This window comes from Castanea sativa, chromosome 5, assembly GCF_040712315.1.
Source record: "Castanea sativa cultivar Marrone di Chiusa Pesio chromosome 5, ASM4071231v1".
Classification (NCBI taxonomy): Eukaryota; Viridiplantae; Streptophyta; class Magnoliopsida; order Fagales; family Fagaceae; genus Castanea; species Castanea sativa.
This window is the reverse complement of record NC_134017.1, coordinates 73,353,161-73,373,026: the sequence shown is the minus strand read 5'-3', so window position 1 is coordinate 73,373,026 and position 19,866 is coordinate 73,353,161. Positions and strand designations below refer to the sequence as shown.

The window sequence follows — 19,866 nt, the reverse complement described above, 5'->3', positions numbered from 1 at the left end:
AGGTCTCATCTATATCTATATATTACTAAAAGCTGAAGCATAGCATTTAATATTGCTATGCTCACGTTAAGCCAGGTCAATAGCCATGTCGTTATCAATTTTTTTTCCAATTTTTTATACAATTTTTAAACATTTAAAGTGAATTAAATACTCTATTATATTACAATCAAAATATCATATTTAATCTATCTTATTATTAACTATTCTTATTTATTATTAAATTTTCAATTCCATTTTAGCTTTTCGTATCTCCACTACTCTCTACCTTAACTTTCTTCAACTTTTCTCATTCCATTTTAACTTTTCATATCCCCACTACTCTCAATATTACTATTATTCTATCTTTCTATCTTCCTTTATTTTTGACTTTTCTTATTCTTATCCTCATACTATAAAATTGTCATTCCCTCTCTTATTCCATGCATAATTTCTATATTTCCACACACAAAAGCCTCTCTCTCTCTCTCTCTCTCTCTCTCTCTCTCTCTCTCTCTCTCTCTCTCTCTCTCTCTCTCTCTCTCTCTCTCTCTCTCTCTCTATATATATATATATATATATATATTTATATATATTCTTCAGTTTTGGGTATATATATATTTTTATTCTAGTGTAACAGGTTGACCATCAAAACATATTGATGCGATATTGAAAGCTTCACCAAATGGATCACAGAAATCAGCCTTAAACTACTAGAAGTTGGTCAGTTTGCTAAAATTGGAATTGACCGGTAATCCAGCTTGATACGATTTAGTTTTGTGTTTTATGTTATTATTTTTTTTATTCTCATTGGTTTTTAAATGTTATATTATTGCATTATAAAGATAGTATATAAAAAGATAATATTATTTTATTACATAGCATAACTAAAATGATATGGTGTTTATTGCTATACATTTCATTTCTACTATTTTTCTTCTCATCTTATTTTATTCAACATTTAACTTTAGCAACATCCTCCATATCATAATTATTTATAATCTGTCTCATTTTTTTTTTAAATTAAACATATACTATTTTTAAAAAATTCAATAAATAAAAATTGTTCTTATAATGTCTTCCCCTGAAATGTTACAATGCATCAATGGAAAAATGAAATACAAAACAAATATCAATTTAGAAACACTTAATTAAAAAAAATAGAATAAATTTTTTTCTTATAAAGTAGTCCCATAAAACCTTACAATGCATCGATAGAAAAAGAGAATACAAAACACATGCGGTTAGAAACTGAAAAAAGGATATGGATAGATACCTAAAGTGGGCATGTCCTTCTGTATACCCCATCCAAGAGTTATGGAGTAATGGTTTGGATTGTTACTCTACCCCACTAAGTCCACTATCCCACTCCATATTAATTGAGTGGTGTGTATATAAACACCAAGAGTGGTATCCGTTGTACATGAAAAACGAATTCTCCATTTCTCATAGTGTTTATAGAGTGTTGTGAGGCTCTTAGGTTGTGGGTTATGTTTGCATCACTCTAGTAGTGTGTAATACCGTCGAAGAAATGTTTTTTGTTCATGGGTTACACAAACTGGAATTGAAAACATGTTTGGATAGCTAGTCGGTGTGGAGGCTAACTCTAGACAGCATAGAATAATCTCAAAACTCCTGTGTGATCATCGGTTTAGGCCAAGAGAGGTATGCTAAAAAACTGATTACTTATATTCCGTTACAAATCTCTATTTCTTACATTGGTATTAGAGTCAGGTTGTTCTCAATGTCGTAGGCATATATGATTAGTTCTTAATGTGTTTTATGCTTCTGTGATATGCTATGAATTTCTATGCACCTTACATGGCCTTCAATGGCAAGTTTTGATTCTGAGCATTTCGTGCCTTGAAATTAATATATGTTTTTTATATTACATGTATTAATATCTTTCTTAAGTTTCGTAACAAATCTTTAAATGTGTCATGAGATATAGTTTAACAAAACTTAGAACACCGAAATTTTAAGAACAAAACTACTCTTATATGATTTCTGTTTACAAAATATGATTTCATATTGTGAATCTATATGTTATAAGCTTTAAATCGGCGTACGTTAAAAATGGATTTGAAATAAAGAAGATATGAAACTTTGAAATTCAGGTCTGAAACGTGTTATTTTTTTGCTAAAAGAAACTGAGAGGAACGGATGAAGGTAGAAGACAAGACGAAGGTAGAAGACAATTTTTTTTAGGCATCACGTGTCTGCCACTCTCCAAAAAGGGCTAGACAGCCACTGACATAATAATAAAAAATAAAAAATAAAAGGTCAAAAGGAGGAGGTCCCACAAATATTTTATTAGCATGACACGTGAATGGTGTTTGCTTACTTCTTAAACACCTCTTTTTTTTTTTTTTTTGCACATGTGCTCCATCCGTTTCACCATTATTTAAATAATAATAAATAATAAAAAAGGGTCCCACGAATAGTTTATTAGCATGACACGTGAATAGTGTTTAATATCATGACGACTCATTCTTCTGAAATTCAAAGGACTGTTACAATTCACTATTGTTGATACGGTTCTTTATTGGTGGTGTATATTTTCTTAAGAAATATTTAATGATATGGAACTGATTGACTCTTTTAATTATTTTCTGTTATTATTTCTTAACGAAATATGGTATTAAAAATATTTATACTGTGTTAAATATAATATTTAATGCGACAAATCAATAATTATTTCTTAGTGAAATAATGAGATGCCTATATGAATTGTTCTCATGAGTTTAAATTATGATAGCATGTTTGACTTAATAGTTAATTGATAAAATTGGTGAATTGTTTTTAATACATATTTTTTGTAAATATGAAATTGTGGGAGTATGGTTGAGTTGCATTGTCTTCCATACATAATTTTGCATGAATAGATTAAAATTAAGCTTAGTAATAAACACTAGTGACACAAGAGATGATTAAGAAGCTTAGCGAATTTTCGATCTTGCGACATGTGTTGATTATCCAAGTTTATTTTAGATTGAATGTCAAATTGTTTTGAAATGTGTGTGTAATGTCCCATTTGTGAAATTTTAGAGTGAAATGGCTTCCAAAGGTATAGTTGCTGATCTTAATAAGGGAGAGAAACTAGATGAAAATTACAATATTCGGCACCGCAAAATCCAATATGTGCTGAATAAGCAAGAAGTCCTAGAGACTCTAACTCATTCGTTGAGTAAACCCGATGAAGGAAGCACTGAGCAACACCAACGTGATCTTGCTGCCTATGAAAATTGGCGCAAAAAGGATTTGTGTGCGCGCTTTACAACGCTGAGCAGCATGCACAATGAGATGATTAAGAAGCTTAGCGAATTTTCGATCTTGCGACATGTGTTGATTATCCAAGTTTATTTAGATTGAACATCAAAATTTTTTGAAATGTGTGTGTAATGTCCCATTTGTGAAATTTTAGAGTGAAATGGCTTCCAAAGGTATAGTTGCTGATCTGAATAAGGGAGAGAAACTGGATGGTGAAAATTACAATATTTGGCACCGCAAAATCCAGTATGTGCTGAATGAGCAAGAAGTCCCAGAGACTCTAACTCATTCGTTGAGTAAACCCAATAAGGGACGCACTGAGCCACACCAACGTGATCTTGCTGCCTATGAAAATTGGCGCAAAAAGGATTTGTGCGCGCGCTTTACAACGCTGAGCAGCATGCACAATGACTTGATTGGTGAATTTGAGCAGTATACAACTGCACAAGACATGTGGAAAGCTTTAAAGCTAAGATATGGAAGGACATCAGCCACTAGACTGCGTGGCTTAACAATGAAATTTGATTCATATAAGATGCGCTCTGAACATACGATGAAGCAGCATCTTAGGGCAATGTCCTCCATGATTCGAGAGCTCAAATCAGCTGGAAACAATCTTACTGACGAACAACAAGTCCAGGCAGTGATTCAGTCACTACCAAGTTCATGGGAGATGATGTGTCAAAACTTGACACATAATGAGAAAATCAAAACATTTGATGATGTGGCTCGTCACTTGGAACTTGAAGCTGAGCGTCTTGAAGCAGTCAAGCCGATTAGTTTTGTGCACATGGCTAAGACTAGCTCGCGTAAGGCATCTAGGCCTAAACACAAGCAACCTGATTATGCTTCTGGACAAGAGAGACCTAATGGGCCACCGCCTAAGAAGGCTAAGTTTGTCAAGCGCAATGCTAGAGGAAAGCGTGCAAAGAAGGACAAGTCTAAATTGACTTGTTATGATTGCGGAAAGAAAGGAAATTTTGCTTGTGATTGCACTGAGCCAAAAAAGACTCAGTAGCAACAGAACATGTAGCGAGAGATAGAGTGGGATTTGTGGAGTACTGCCAGATTCCTGTTGGGAGTAAAGACATCAAAGTGGGAAACGGAGCTAGCGTGGAGGTACTTGGAATTGGTACTTACAAGCTAGAGTTGCGAGGTGGTTGCACTTTATTACTCCATGACGTATTGTATGCTCTAAAGATCCAGAGGAACTTACTTTCCGTAGTTACTTTGTTAAGACTTGGTTTTCGGTTTTTTATTTTTTAGAATAATTATGTTTTGTTGCATTTGGGAACAGTTTATTATGGTCGTGGTTTTATTTCAAATAGTTTTTTAATTTTGGATATTGAATATTATAATAATGATAGTTCAGTTTTTTTGACTTCATCTTATAATGCTTCTGATAATTCAATTATATGGCATGCTAGGCTTGGCCATATAGGGCAAGAGAGGATGACTAGGTTAGCTAGAGAAGGCCTTATGGGCAATCTTGCTAAGGTCACTTTGTCCACATGTGAACATTTTCTTATGGGAAAGTAAAAAAGAAAACTGTTTGGAAAAGCCACAAGGGCATCTTTTCCATTGCAACTAATCCACTCTAATATATGTGGTCCAATGAATGTGAGGACAAGGCATAGAGGTTTCTACTTCATCACATTTATAGATGACTATACACGTTACGGTCATGTCCATTTGATTTCTCATAAGTTTGAGGCTTTAGATTGCTTTAGACGATACATAAGATTGGTTGAAAATCAATTAGACAAGAGCATTAAGGCTCTTAGAACTGATCGTGGGCGTGAGTATCTATTTGAACAATTTAAGGAGCTTTGTGATGAAAAAGGAATTGAAAGGCAGTTAACGATGCCTTATACACCGTAACAAAATGCTATGGCAGAAAGGAGAAATCAAACACTGCTAGAGATGGTTAGGTCAATGATGGCGCAAGCAAACTTACCGATTTCGTATTGGGGGGATGCACTTTTGACTGCAGCCTGTATATTTAACCGAGTGCCCTCTAAATCAGTATCTTCCACACCTTATAAACTATGGACCAGCAAGAAGCCTGACTTGAATAACTTGTGGCCATGGAGTTCAACAGGTTATGTTCACAATACTTCTCATAGATATGGGAAGTTAGGGCCTAGAGGAAAGAAGTGTATCTTTATAAGATATTCTGAGCATTCCAAAGGCTATGTGTTGATAGGTGAACAACCTAATGAAAGTGTGACTGAATTAGAGTCACGTGATGTTGATTTCATTGAAAATGAATTCCCTAACATAGGTAAGGTTGAAAAGAACTTGATTTTTTATGAAATGATGGATCAAGAGGTAGGTGCCCCAAGTAGACTAGTAGAGGACAATGAAGAAATTCCTGAAACTCCTAGAGATAGTGGGAGGAACTCACAACCTAGTGGGAGCACACCACTAGAAGTTGATCCACAACAGCCACGTAGAAGCAACCGTGGAAATGTTTCTCGTCATCATTTTGAGATTGAGGGGGAAGCTTTCATGATTGCTTCACAGGATGATGATGAGCCAAAAACTGTGCAAGAGGCTCTCTCATCTTCTGTTAGTGATGAGTGGATGAAAGCAATGAATAATGAAATGGAGTCTATGAGGACTAATCAGGTTTGGGATCTAGTAGACCTACCGTTAGGGCGTAAAAGCAATTGGGAACAAATGGGTTCTTAAAATCAAACGCAAGGCGGATGGGTCAATAGAAAGGTATAAAGCTCGATTAGTGGCAAAAGGATACACTCAAAAGGAGGGTGTTGACTATGAGGAAACCTTTTCTCCGGTTGTGAGGTTTGCCTCGGTTCGACTCATTCTGGCCATTGTTGCAAACTTGAATTTGAAATTATACCAAATGAACATTAAGATAGCTTTTCTCAATGGAGAACTAGATGAAGAAATCTATATGGATCAACCTATTGGCTTTGTGACCAAAGGTCAAGAGCACAAAGTGTGCAAACTTAAGCGATCCATATATGGTTTAAAGCAGTCATCTAGACAATGGTATCTAAGATTTCATCGAGCCGTTCTATCGAATGGGTTTACGATGATTGAAGAAGATCACTGTGTCTACATAAAACGATCTAAGGGAAGTTTCATTATTTTTTCATTGTATGTCGATGACATATTATTTGCCGATAATGACATGGAGATGATTATCGCCACAAAAGGGTGGTTGTCCTCTAACTTTGAGATGAAGGACATGGGTGAGACAGATTATATTCTGGGGGTTAAAATCCTCAGGGATCGCTCAAAGAAACTTTTAGGTTTATCACAACAAACCTACATTAAGAAAGTTCTTGAGCGTTTCCAAATGCATAATTGCAAACCCATAGATACTCCAATTGCAAAGAATGAGAGCTTAAGCCTTGATATGTGTCCTAAGACTCAAGATGAAAAAGAAAAGATGGCTCGTGTTCCTTATGCTAATGCAGTTGGAAGCTTGATGTATGCAATGATGTGTACTCGGCTTGATATATGTTATGCTGTTGGATTAGTCAGTAGATTTGAGTCTAATCCAGGACTTGCTCATTGGAAAGTTGTCAAGAGGATATTGAGGTATCTTAAAGGGACAGCAGACTACATCCTTTGTTATTAGGGTTCAGATTTGCGTATGATTGGCTATAGTGATGCTGATTGGGGTAGTGACCTAGATGAACAAAAATCTACATTTGGATATGCTTTCTTGCTAAATAATGGTGCCATCACTTGGAGTAGCAAGAAACAACCCTGTGTAGCATTATCAACTATGGAAGCAGAGTATGTAGCATGTTCAGCAGCTGTTCAAGAAGCAGCTTGGTTGAGGATGTTCTTTCAGAATCTTGAGGTTGTCAAGGATGCCTCAGATCCCGTTACGGTACATTGTGATAGCATGACAGCACTTGTCTATGCTAAAGACTCTAAGTATCATGGTAGAACCAAACATATTGATATATGATATTACTACATTCGAGACATGGTACGTTGCTCACAATGAAGTGGTTCTAAAACACATTTCTACAAGCCTCATGATTGCTGATCCTCTTACAAAGCCTATAGGAAGGGATGTCTTTCAGGCTCATGTTAGGAGTTTAGGGCTACGTAGAATATGATGATATGTTGTTACCATTTATTGTACTCTTTTGGGATATTTTTGTTTTAAATGCATATGATGTTATTTAGTTAATAATATGTATGTTTACATGAGTTTTGTGGTATGAAAGGTATGTCGGCAGGCTTAGGTCGGCTCACTCACACGAGCGATCGCCTCTGGCACTTGAGTAGTGAGCAGAGATGAGACATTGTGTCATTTAATGCTTATTTAGCATATATAGATGGTTGACACAAACAGATATTGCCTTAGTTAGAACTAAGTTGAGGTCTATAATATATTTATCTTAATTAGACCGTACATGGATAGCCCATGATCCATGTAGCCTGTGGTTAACCAGATGCGAGACCTTATTTGATGCCTGAGTTGGCAAGCGAATGAAGGACTCGAATTAAGAGCTTGAGTAGCGACTAGACTAAGATTTGTACGGTGTATTGAGTTGAGACATACACTCTTACTTAAGAGAACTCCACCGTAGCATGTATTTCATACTACATGTGCTTACTCGGCCAAAAGCGGAGGTGAAAGAATAAATCCCTGCTTCTTCACCGTGTGAGTCCCATGGATCTTTCATTAAGATCCTACTTATGCCCTTGTTACTTTTGACTATGTCACGAAGCTGAGGTTTTGATGCCTGCTACTTTGGCATGTTACCTATGGCCATGTTAGATTCGGTCTAAAGAGACATTGCTGGGAAAGCGATTGGACCAAAGTTAAAGGACATGAGTGCAAAGGGAAGACTATTTTTGTAACACATCCTTATATTTGTACTCATTGTCGACAAGTTATAGCACTTATGGTAGCGAAATAATCGTGAGTACATCTAAATAGTTATGATGGATCAAGCATAAGTCTAAGTATTAAACTCAAGAGGGGTTAGAGATGCTTGATTTGATGTGTTAATATATGTCTAGGGCATAACGAGACACTTTAAGGATGTTGCTATGCTGGTCTTGGTATAAGATTTAGTATAGTGCTCCCAAATATGTTTTTCAAGTGTGCTCGACGGTCGCACAACCTATTTGCCAGTATGAATGCACTGAAAAATACATTGAGAGATGGATAATAGGGCCATGTCCACAGTGGATGAGTGGGAGATGTTAGAAACTGAAAAAGGATATGGATGAAGATCTAAAGTGGGCATGTCCTTCTATATACCCCATCCAAGAGTTATGGAGTAATGGTTTGTACCGTTACTCTACCCCACTAAGTCCACTATCCCACTCAATATTAATTGAGTGGTGTATATATAAACATCAAGAGTGGTATCCATTGTACATGAAAAACGAATTCTCTATTTCTCATAGTGTTTATAGAGTGTTGTGAGGCTCTTAGGTTGTGGGTTATGTTTGCATCACTATAGTAGTGTGCAACACCGTCGGAGGAACGTTTTTTGTTCGTGGGTTACACCAGTTGGAATTGAAAATGTGTTTGGATAGCTAGTCGGCGTGGAGGCTGGCTCTAGGTAGCGTAGAGCAATCTCAAAGCTCCTGTGTGATCATTGGTTTAGGCCAAGAGAGGTATGCTGAAAAACCGATTACTTATATTCCGCTGCAAATCTCTATTTCTTACACATGCTATTTTAGAAACACTAATTTTTATAATAATAATAATAATAATAATAATAATAATAATAATAATAATAATAATAATAATATCAAACCAAACATATCATAAAATAAACTAATAGTTATGGATATACTAACTTCATGGCAGCAAAATGGAATAAAATAAAAATAAAAATAAAAATAAACATTACAATATGCATATTTAGTACATTAGAATTATCATCAAATTTGGGAAATAATAGGATGTTAATGAAGAGAGAGAGAGAGAGAGAGAGAGAGAGAGAGAGAGAGATTAGCAAAAGAAATCAAACGTCAATTAAATAAATTAATTAGAAACCGTTAATTAGAAAACAAAGGGGCTAATGGCTAAAAGAGTAAAAAATTAATTAAAGATGAACTTATGAATGTTATTAAAAACTTTACAATGCAAATAAATAAATCTTTAAATTCACTTAATTAAATCATATAATCAAAAATTAATTACAATCGTACAAAATTTAAACTTGAAACTAATCAAATTCTAATCTAGAAAATCATATTTATTATCAAAACTAAAAGGAAGACGTTCTTCAGTAATAATAGAAATATATGAGAAATAAATATGAAAATTTTTGAATTCCTTTTTTTGACATTTCATTTAACATTATCTATAAATAATAAAATATTAAAAAAAATCCTTAAATGCTTATATTCTTCACACACCACAACTTTTTTTTTAATACAAGATAAAATTCTACTCTATCCTAATCTAAGTATATGTGTGTATGAAATGAGATCATGAAAAAACTAATTAGCCACTATTATTATGGAATAACTGTCTTTTTTTTGCATCTAAGAAAATGAAATGTATAGAGTTTACTTATTAAGGTATATGTAAAGATTCACGTTAAAAAAATTTTTAACGGTTTTTTTGAAAAAAAAAGTATATGTAAGGTTTTTATTAACTTAAAAGACAATGAAAAACCAAATTTAATTACTACACCGATCACTACTTTTTGAATTACACACAACACTATATTGAATTACATAAACTACAGAGTTAGGCTATTTTAGATATACCCTACCAGAATCAACTTATAAATTACAACCCAAATCAATCATAAAATTACACAATCAAAGCCTGAACATGTAACATGAATTACCTTCTAAATTATTGCTTGGAATTTTTACAATTATTGAAAGAAAATTGCCAAATTTAATTTTTAAAAAACATCAAGACAAGGTGAATTTTAATTTTTTTAACTTCCATAGAAAAAAAATATTACCCACATTATTTCAACTCTTATGGAAAAGAAGGTTTACATGTAGCATGGAAAATGTGTTTAATTGACTTAGAGATGTAAAAATTAGTCGATCGACTATGGTAGAATTAAGGTTTCAAATTTTAAATAAAACAATTCTACAGTAATAAAAAATTATCTTGTGATAAATATGATTATGAAATACATTACTTTTCATTAAATTAGTTCAAATTACATAATAATAATAATAATAATAATAATAATAATGAGACCACCTTAAAGAATAATCATGCGCAACGCGCAGGTCCGCGACTAGTATTACTAAAAGCTGAAGCGTGACATTTATTGCTACTGAGCTCTTGTTGAGCTCCTGTTGCACCACCTCACTACCACGACATTTACTACATAATTATTATTTATTATTTATTCCTATTTTTTTACAAATATATATATATAAATAGATTATTGGCTTTATATATTTATTTTTGTCGGTTTTAACATCTAAATATATTTCTTTTTTATTTTCAATTTTCCTATAATTTTTTTTTACATTCACTTATTTATTTTTTAAATATTTACACTTTCTTCCCTTATCTTTCAATCTCCCCACTACCCTCTACTTTAATATTACCATTCATCTTTACCTTCATATTCTTTTATTTGTCTCTTCTTATCCCTTTCCTTTTACTATAAATTTATCACTTTTTTTCATTTTTTGCATAGTTTTCTTTCACAAAAAAGTTCTCTCTCTCTCTCTCTCTCTCTCTCTCTCTCTCTCTCTCTCTCTCTCTCTCTCTCTCTCTCTCTCTCTCTCTCTCTCTCAATGTTTTGGCGGATTTATGTTTTTTATTGCATCTCCGCTTTAGGTTAACAATTTTTTGCGTTTCTAAAAACTCTAATTTAGGTTGATACGATTTAGTTTTGTGTTTTAAGTTATTATTATTATTATTATTATTATTATTATTATTATTATTTTGCTCTTTCACTGTTAAATTTTATTTGATTACATCATAAACAATTAAAGACAGTAGATAAAAATAAAATAGTATTCCATTACATAGCATAATTTGGATAATTTAGTTTTTATTGTTATATTTTTTTAATTTTTTTTTCTCTTCTATTTTACTCAATATTGAAATTCAACCACATCTTCCTTATTATTAAATTATTTTTATTTTCTCTCTCTTTTTGTTTTAAAAAATAAAAAAAATGTAATATTTTACTTAAATTCAAATAAAAGAAAATTGTGCTTATCAAATTGTACTCATTTTTTTTCACATTTACACTTTCTCCAACCTTTCTCATTCTCTTTACCTTTTCATCTCCCCAAACATTCTACCTAGATATCACTCTTCCTCTTTCCTTTTATCTTCCTTTATTTTGTTCCTTTTTATTATTATCCTCTTAGTATAAATTTGTCATTCACTCTTCCATTCTTTACATAATTTTCTCTCACAAAAAAGTGGTTATTTCCCACTCTTTCTCCCTCAATTTTTTGGTGGATTTTTATTTTATTTTCCATGCATCTCTATTTTAGCTTGATAAATTTTTGTATTCTTTAGAACTCTATTTTGGTTGATGGGATTTAGTTTTGTGTTTTAAGTTATTTTATTTTATTTTTTTTTCATAACAAATTTACGTTAACAAATTTTTGCGTTTCTAATAACTCTAATTTAGGTTGATACAATTTAATTTTGTGTTTTAAGTTCTTATTATTATTATTATTATTATTATTTTGCTCTTTGATTGTTAAATTTTATCTGATTACATTATTGTGGGGGGTAGAATGATTAAAATATGTATTTGGGCCTTGAGCTTGATTTGGTGGAGAAAGCCTGTTCAAGCATAGCCTTTGAGGTCCGTAAACTAGTTCATGCTATAAGGGTTGGAGAAGCTGTCCAAGGAGGAGTATCTCCTCGGATGGGTCAAGTAAAGGTCATAGGACATGCTAAGGTGTTTGGAGGGAGAGCTTCGGAAGATCTGTTGGGTAAAGACATGATCCACGCGGTTATTGGAAGTAAGACAGTATGATAAATATCAAAGGGAAAAAGGCTGCTGCTACCACATTAAAGACCCTGCACCTACCTCCCTGGCCACATTAATGGAGAAATAGAAATGATCTTTGAACAGTAATGTTCAGCCTTCTAGCTGGTGTTTGAAGACTTCAAGAAGGTGCCGGATGGGACAAGTATTTAAGGGGAAGATCTGTGTCACACGTGGAAGAAGAAAGGAAGAAGAAGATGGGTATAAGAGGTCAAGAGAGGCACCAGAGGGGGCGGGGGGGACAGAAAAAACTATAATTAGAACATTTTTCTTAAAGAAAAAAAGGTAATACAAGTAGTCATCGGCTTTCCTCCGAGGAGGGTTCCTTTGCTATTTTTGTCTATTGGATACGTGGTTAATGTCAATCTAGTTTGTTTACTTTCTGTCCAATATTCACAACCTAGATTTCAAGCACACACTCTACAAATTTCATTGTATAATGTTCTTTGGGCCTGAGTCCGCTTAGTGATTGGACCGGATACAAATTGTCCACTTAAACTATAAACAATTAAAGACAGTCGATAAAAATAAAATAGTATTTCATTATATAGCATAATTTGGATAATTTAGTCTTTATTGTTATATTTTTTAATTTTTTTTTATTCTCTTCTATTTTACTCAATATTGAAATTCAGCCACATCCTCCTTTTCATTAAATTATTTATATTTTCTCTCTCTTTTTGTTTTAGTAAATAAAAAATTGTAATATTTTACTTAAATTCAAATAAAAGAAAATTGTGCTCATCAAATTGTACTCATTTTTTTAAACATTTACACTTTCTCCTACCTTTCTCCTTCTCTTTACCTTTTCATCTCCCCAAACATTCTACCATGATATCACTCTTCCTCTTTCCTCTTGTCTTCCTTTATTTTGTTTCTTTTTATTATCATCCTCTTAGTATAAATTTGTCATTCACTCTTTCATTCTTTACATAATTTTCTCTCACAAAAAAGTGGTTATTTTCAACTCTTTCTCCCTCAATTTTTTGGTGGATTTTTATTTTTATTTTTCATGCATCTCTATTTTAGCTTGATAAATTTTTGTATTCTTTAAAACTCTATTGGTTGATGAGATTTAGTTTTGTGTTTTAAGTTTTTTTTTTTATGACTTTGATTATTAAATATTATCATATTGCATTATAAATAATTAAAAATAGTATATAAGAATGTACTATTATTATATTACATAGAATTTTTTGGATAAGTTAGTGTTTATTGTTTTGTATTTTTTTTTTCTCATTATCATTTTATTTAACATTTAAATTCAGCCACATCCCCCATATATATCATTAAATTAAATATATTTCCACTCCTTTTTTATTTAAAAAATTTTAAAATATAATATTTTTCCTAAATTAAATAAATAAAATTGTCCACATTAAGTGAAGTGATGCTAGGGAAACACTCATTCTCACACCCAACGCATCAAAGGAATAATGAAATACAAAACAAATCAAGTTAGAAACACTAGATTAAAAAAAAACAACTAATAATGCATATTTAATGTCATAGAATCATCATCAAATTTTGGAAAATGATAGGTTGCCATTGGAGAGAGAGAGAGAGAGAGAGAGAGAGAGAGATGGCATAGAAAAAAACCAATACAAAGTAATAAAGAGTAGATAAAAAAAAAAAAAACCAAACGTCAATTGGTAATCATTGATTGGAAAACAAAGAGGTTGTAAGGAGAAACAAAAAATCAAATAGAGATTAGCGTGTAAAGAACATTAAAAACTTTGCATTGTAGTAACATAAACCGTTAAATTCACTTAAAAAATTAAATCAACAATCAACAATTAAATAAAATCATAGTACTAAATTTAAATTTCAAACTAATCAAACTCTAACTATGGAAACCATACTAATCATAACTAAAAAAGAGATGTTCTTTGATAGAAGTAGAAATTACATAAGAAATAAAGTTAGAAAATTTAAAAATCCATTTTTTGACATTTCATTTAACCTTATTTATAATATATATATATATATATATATATATATATATATATATATATATATAAAACATTTTCATACACTATTACTTTCGAAAATCTAATGAACAATGCTTTCTCTCATTTATCGTATTTGTTATGCAAATCATCAGTTAGTAAATATATGATAATGGTAAGAAGCATTACAAATGAGATTACTAAAAAATATATATGAAATTAATTAGTCACTATCATTATGGAGTAGTAGTCTATAATTTTATGCATAAAATAATATGGAATATATAGAGTTTTCTTAAAGGTATGTGTAAAGATTCACTATATATATGCGTGTTTGTGTTTGTGTGTGTGTGTGTGTGAATAAAGGTTAAAAAAGTATATTTAAGGTTTTTATTAACTTAAAAACTAATGAAAAACTAATGGTTAATAATAAAAATTATAGTATTAATAAAATATTTAATGAGACCATTTTAAAAAAATTAGCACGCGCAATGTGCAAGTATGCGACTAGTATGTATAAGTTCCCTTACTTTTATTGCTGAACAAATCATGGCGGCTTGATGGCTTTCGGAAGGTGAGTCCAATGCTTAAAATCTAAACTTTCAGACGGCATAAAGTTAGAAGTCGAAACATGCAAAACCTTCATATCTTACTACTTTGCTATACTTTTCTATATTTTCTCTGCATAATCTCTTTTGCAGTTGACACCATAACCCCAAATCAGTCCATTGTGGATGGCCAAGAACTTGTTTCCTCTGGAGAAAGCTTTGTGCTTGGATTCTTCAGTCCAGGCAACTCCAAGAAGCGATACTTGGGAATCTGGTTCAAGAATATTAGTCCACTAACAATTGTTCGGGTTGCAAATAGAGAGAACCCACTGAATGACTCATATGGTCATCTAAGCATTGGTGCTGGTGGAAATATTGTACTACTTGATGGAGCAGAAAACACTATATGGTCTTCAAAATCATCAAGAGCAATAAAAGTGACAATTGCAAAGCTCTTAGATTCTGGAAACTTAGTTCTGATGGATGGAAGTGATGGTAATACTGACAGTTATATATGGCAGAGCTTTGAATATCCAGCTGATACATTGTTACCAGGTATGAAGCTGGGTTGGGATGTAAAAACTGGTTTGCATCTATTTCTGACTTCTTGGAAGAGTGCTGATGACCCTTCTCCTGGAAACTTCTCCTACGGCATTGGCCTTGGTGGATTACCTCAAATTGTCATTCTCGAGGGATCACTTATCAAATTCAGAAGTGGGATATGGAATGGTGTACATTTTAATTCCCAAAATTGGAATCCTTCTACAGCCTTCAAAGCAAACTTCATCGTAAACATTGATAGCGTGTCTTATATGTATGAAAATGGAAAAAACATAACAATCACTAGACTCCTCTTGGATCAAAATGGTTTAGTTCAACGCAATGTATGGAATGATCAAACTCATCGGTGGTATGCCACATATGAAGCAAGGAAAGATCTCTGTGACAATTATGGGTTCTGTGGGCCTAACAGTATTTGTAAAATTAATGGCATGCCTAGTTTATGTGAGTGTATAACAGTCTTCATTCCTAAGTCACAGCAAAACTGGGATGCGTTTGATTGGGCTAGTGGGTGCATTAGGAAGACACAGCTAAACTGTACTGAAGGAGATGGGTTTCTGGAACTTAAGGGTGTGAAATTGCCCAATTTGTTGCAGTTTTGGATTAATAAGAACATGAATCTTAATGAATGTGAAGTAGAGTGCTTGAAGAATTGTTCTTGTGCAGCTTATGCAAATTCGAATGTCAGTGGAGGGGCCCATGGGTGCCGGGTTTGGTTTGGGGACTTGGTTGATATCAGGATTCCTATTAATGAAGTTGGTGGTAATGAAGTCCAAAATCTCTTTGTCAGGTTAGCAGCATCAGAAATAGGTACGTTTTAGGTTCTGCTTCAGTGCTTGTTCGATACCACCCTTGACATGTTTTTTGCTTTGAGTCCAGAAGCATCAATGATTACTAATATGGTTGTCATATTTAATCATCATTAACAAATTGGGATGGTATAGGCTTCTTATTCATCAAGCTAGGAACCTCTTTTATGTGATCGGTTCACTCCTCAGAAAATGCAAAATGCAAAATTACTTGCCTACCATTTCGCTCTACAGCCTTCTTGGCAGCATTTTATTTTATTGCTAATTTATAATTTTGTGGATGATTTATACAAAGACTATCTTTATTTGATGCTTGTTAAGAGTCAATTTCTGGGCGCCGTAGTTAAAAGAGAGAGCTATTCATAATGGTACTGATGATATCAGTAGGTTCGGGGATACTTCTCTTGGGTTCCATTATCTGTTTTGTCATAAAAAAAGAGAAAAATCAGGAGACTTCACTGGCAGGTACAGAGTTTCAATTTGTTCTTTGGAGTAAGATTTTCTTCCCTTGCACTTGATGGAACTAGAAAACTAATAATCCTGAAATATATATATATATATATATATATTCACATGTGGCACAACTATTCATCTTCATGCAACAACAAACAACAGGGTTGATTTGTTCTTAGGTCATGCCCACCAACAGGGTCAGTATTGATTGAAGCCAGTAAACATCTTTGTAACTTGTCTCTTGGTTCTTTCCAAGTGGGAGATTTGTTGGGCTTTGTGGAGCTTAGTGTATGTTTGATCCAGTTGACGACTTTACCCGACCCGAATAATGTTGCGTGGTTTTTTAATAGGAGATTTTCTGAGGTATAGTTCATGGAGCGGAGGCTTGGGCCGACAAGTCCAAGCCGGAGCGCTCATGAAAAATTTTGGCCCCTTTTTGTAGCCCATTCACAGGATGTAGAATAGGGTTTTTTGGTCGGTTGTTGCTATTGTCGTTCTTGAGAGAGAACATAGTCTGTAGCCGCAAATTGTATTTTTTCCTGATAATAGTGAAATTCTTGCAACTCCGTGGACGTAGGCAAATTGCTGAACCACGTAAATACTGTCTTGTGCGTGTGATTATTTTTCTTTGGCGTGTGTTTTCTCTATTTTTTTGTTTCTCACAAGTTTAGGATTTTGTGAAAATTCCCTACACTTTTTAATGGAGATATTTTGTCAAAAAATTATTTTATTAAAAAGATATAAGTGACTGGGGACTACTTGTTATTTCATCTTTGACTTAAAGTTGTCAAACTTACTATTACCAGTAGCATCTCGTACAAATTGATTCATTTTGTCTGCAAATTTAGTTACAATAGCTTAAGACTCTGGGTTTAAGCTTTCATTTTGCTTTTGTTATTTTGTGTAGCAGGTAGTTGTAACCAGAATGTAGACCCAGAGTTGCCTCTGTTTGATTTAGTTACTGTCATAGCCGCAACAGACAACTTCTCTAGTGAAAATAAAATTGGGGAAGGGGGATTTGGCCCTGTCTACAAGGTAATGTCTCATCTAGTTGCAGTTTCAATGATCTCTCTCTCACTCAGTATTGTACACATAAACATACATGTGTATGTATGTGCACACGCTTTCTTGTACTAATTTGTGTAGTGTATATGATATAACACAGGGCAAGTTAGCAGAGGGACAAGAAATAGCTGTGAAAAGGCTATCAAAAACTTCTAAACAAGGCACTTCTGAGTTTAAGAATGAAGTCATATTGGTTGCAAAACTTCAACATCGTAACCTTGTAAGAGTCTTGGGAGGTTGCATTCAAGGAGAGGAAAGGATGTTGATTTATGAATACATGTCTAACAAAAGCTTGGATCATTTCATCTTTGGTAAGTTTAAGCTTACTCAGGACTCACTTAGACTTGTTATGCTTACTAGATTTTTGCTGATACATGCCAAGCTCATGAAGTCGTCTTCTTTTTATATTGTACGATATTGAGAGAGCCTGGTTTGACTTATAAATAATGTCTTTTTAGATCCAAGACAAAGCAAATTTCTTAATTGGAGGAAACGCCTTAAAATTATTATGGGGATTGCTCGAGGATTACTTTATCTTTATCAAGATTCCAGAGTGACGATTATTCATAGAGATTTGAAAACTAGCAATATTCTATTAGACAGTGAAATGAACCCTAAAATTGCAGACTTTGGCATGGCCCATATTTTTGAAGGAGATCAGTTTGAAGCAAAAACAAAACAAATTGCCGGGACATAGTAAGTTATATAATAAACAACCTAGTCATTTTCTCTCATCACATAATTCATACTTTGTCCATTGATAACATGCAGTGATTATATGTCTCCTGAGTATGCAATCAATGGATGCTTTTACGTGAAATCAGATGTTTTTAGCCTTGGAGTAATTGTGATAGAGATATTGAGTGGCTTGAAAATCAGAAAATTTTGCCATCCAGACTGCCACCATAACCTGTTAGGGCACGTAAGTTTGCAATCTATTACTCATACTTTGTTTATTTTATACCCATGTCTCATTGCTCGAATGCTACTATGTAGTTTAATGAGAATTACTTAATTTGATCCTATCAGGCATGGATACTATGGAAAGATGGCAGGCCTCTGGAACTTATGGATGTTAATTTGGATCCTTCATATGTTTCATCAGAACTACTGAGGTGCATGCAAGTTGGTCTCTTGTGTGCGCAAAAAGCCCCTGAAGATAGACCAACAATGTCATCTGTTTTTTATGTTGGGTAATGAAGGTGTGACACTGCCCCAGCCAAAGGAGCCTGGGCTCTTCACAGAAGAATCTTCTAATCATTGTACTGTGGAAGTGCATTGTTGTAGTAATGCTGTGACTTTTACATCAATGGAAGCTAGATAATAACACTCTCTTAGAATTAATTTTTTGCTAAACTGTTAATAAGATAGATAAATAACATGTCTAATGCTTATGCTCATGTCATGACAGAGCAGCCTTTTATTGTTTTCTTCTGGATTTTGTTTGTACTCATTTGGGATGTTGCTGCACACCAGTAACTCAAAATAACTGGTCTGGCAGTACAAATTTTAAAATCACTGAAATAACCAGGTGATTTAAATTATTTTTTAGCTAAACTAGTCATATAGTTAAACTGTATTTTCTTTGAATATGATATCTGGAACAAAAATTCTGGTAGGTGTGAAAACAGAAAAATTTGTCAAATGTTCCTAAAGATTGTGCTTACAACCAAAAGATTGGGGACAGACAGGTTGACAGTGTTTTTTTTATTATCTTATACTCTTATTTGCTCTACACTCAAGAATAACACATATACTTGCCAATACATTTAAGTAAAAATTTCAACTGAAAGTATTGATTATAATAAGAATAATGTCATCTACGCATTTGCAAATGAAAGTAGATGGGTGGTCTGTCCTAATCATCTTTTAAAAGAAATTTCAAAAATCGCAGTACAAGTGGTGGACTTGATAGATGATTATGACCTTTAAAAAATAATATATTACCGCTAGTCATTGCGTTAAGAAAGTTCTTCATCACTTATTCAAAAAATAAAAAATAAAAAACCAAGAAGGTTCTTTATATTAAATAATGGACAAAGACCTGTGAGTTTAAAGTCATGGGATAATAAAAAATCAACAGGTTCACACTGGCAAACTTGGTTCCCTCTCTGCTCCTTCCAGTTTTCCCAGTATGTACCTCCTAAAAATGATGTTAATCACAGATAAACCCCTGTTCAGCTGTCACTTTACTATGAACTTTCCATTCCAACATGGCAACACCAATGGTCTGAGTTTATATAAGTCAATTTTAGTTTTAATATAAGCACATTTATCA

At 33.2% G+C, this 19,866-nt stretch overlaps 1 pseudogene; it reads left to right on the top strand.

Annotated features, from left to right (window-relative positions):
• The first annotated feature begins 14,783 nt into the window (after positions 1-14,783).
• Positions 14,784-18,912, top strand: LOC142635766 (G-type lectin S-receptor-like serine/threonine-protein kinase At4g27290; annotated as a pseudogene).
• Positions 18,913-19,866: the final 954 nt, after the last annotated feature.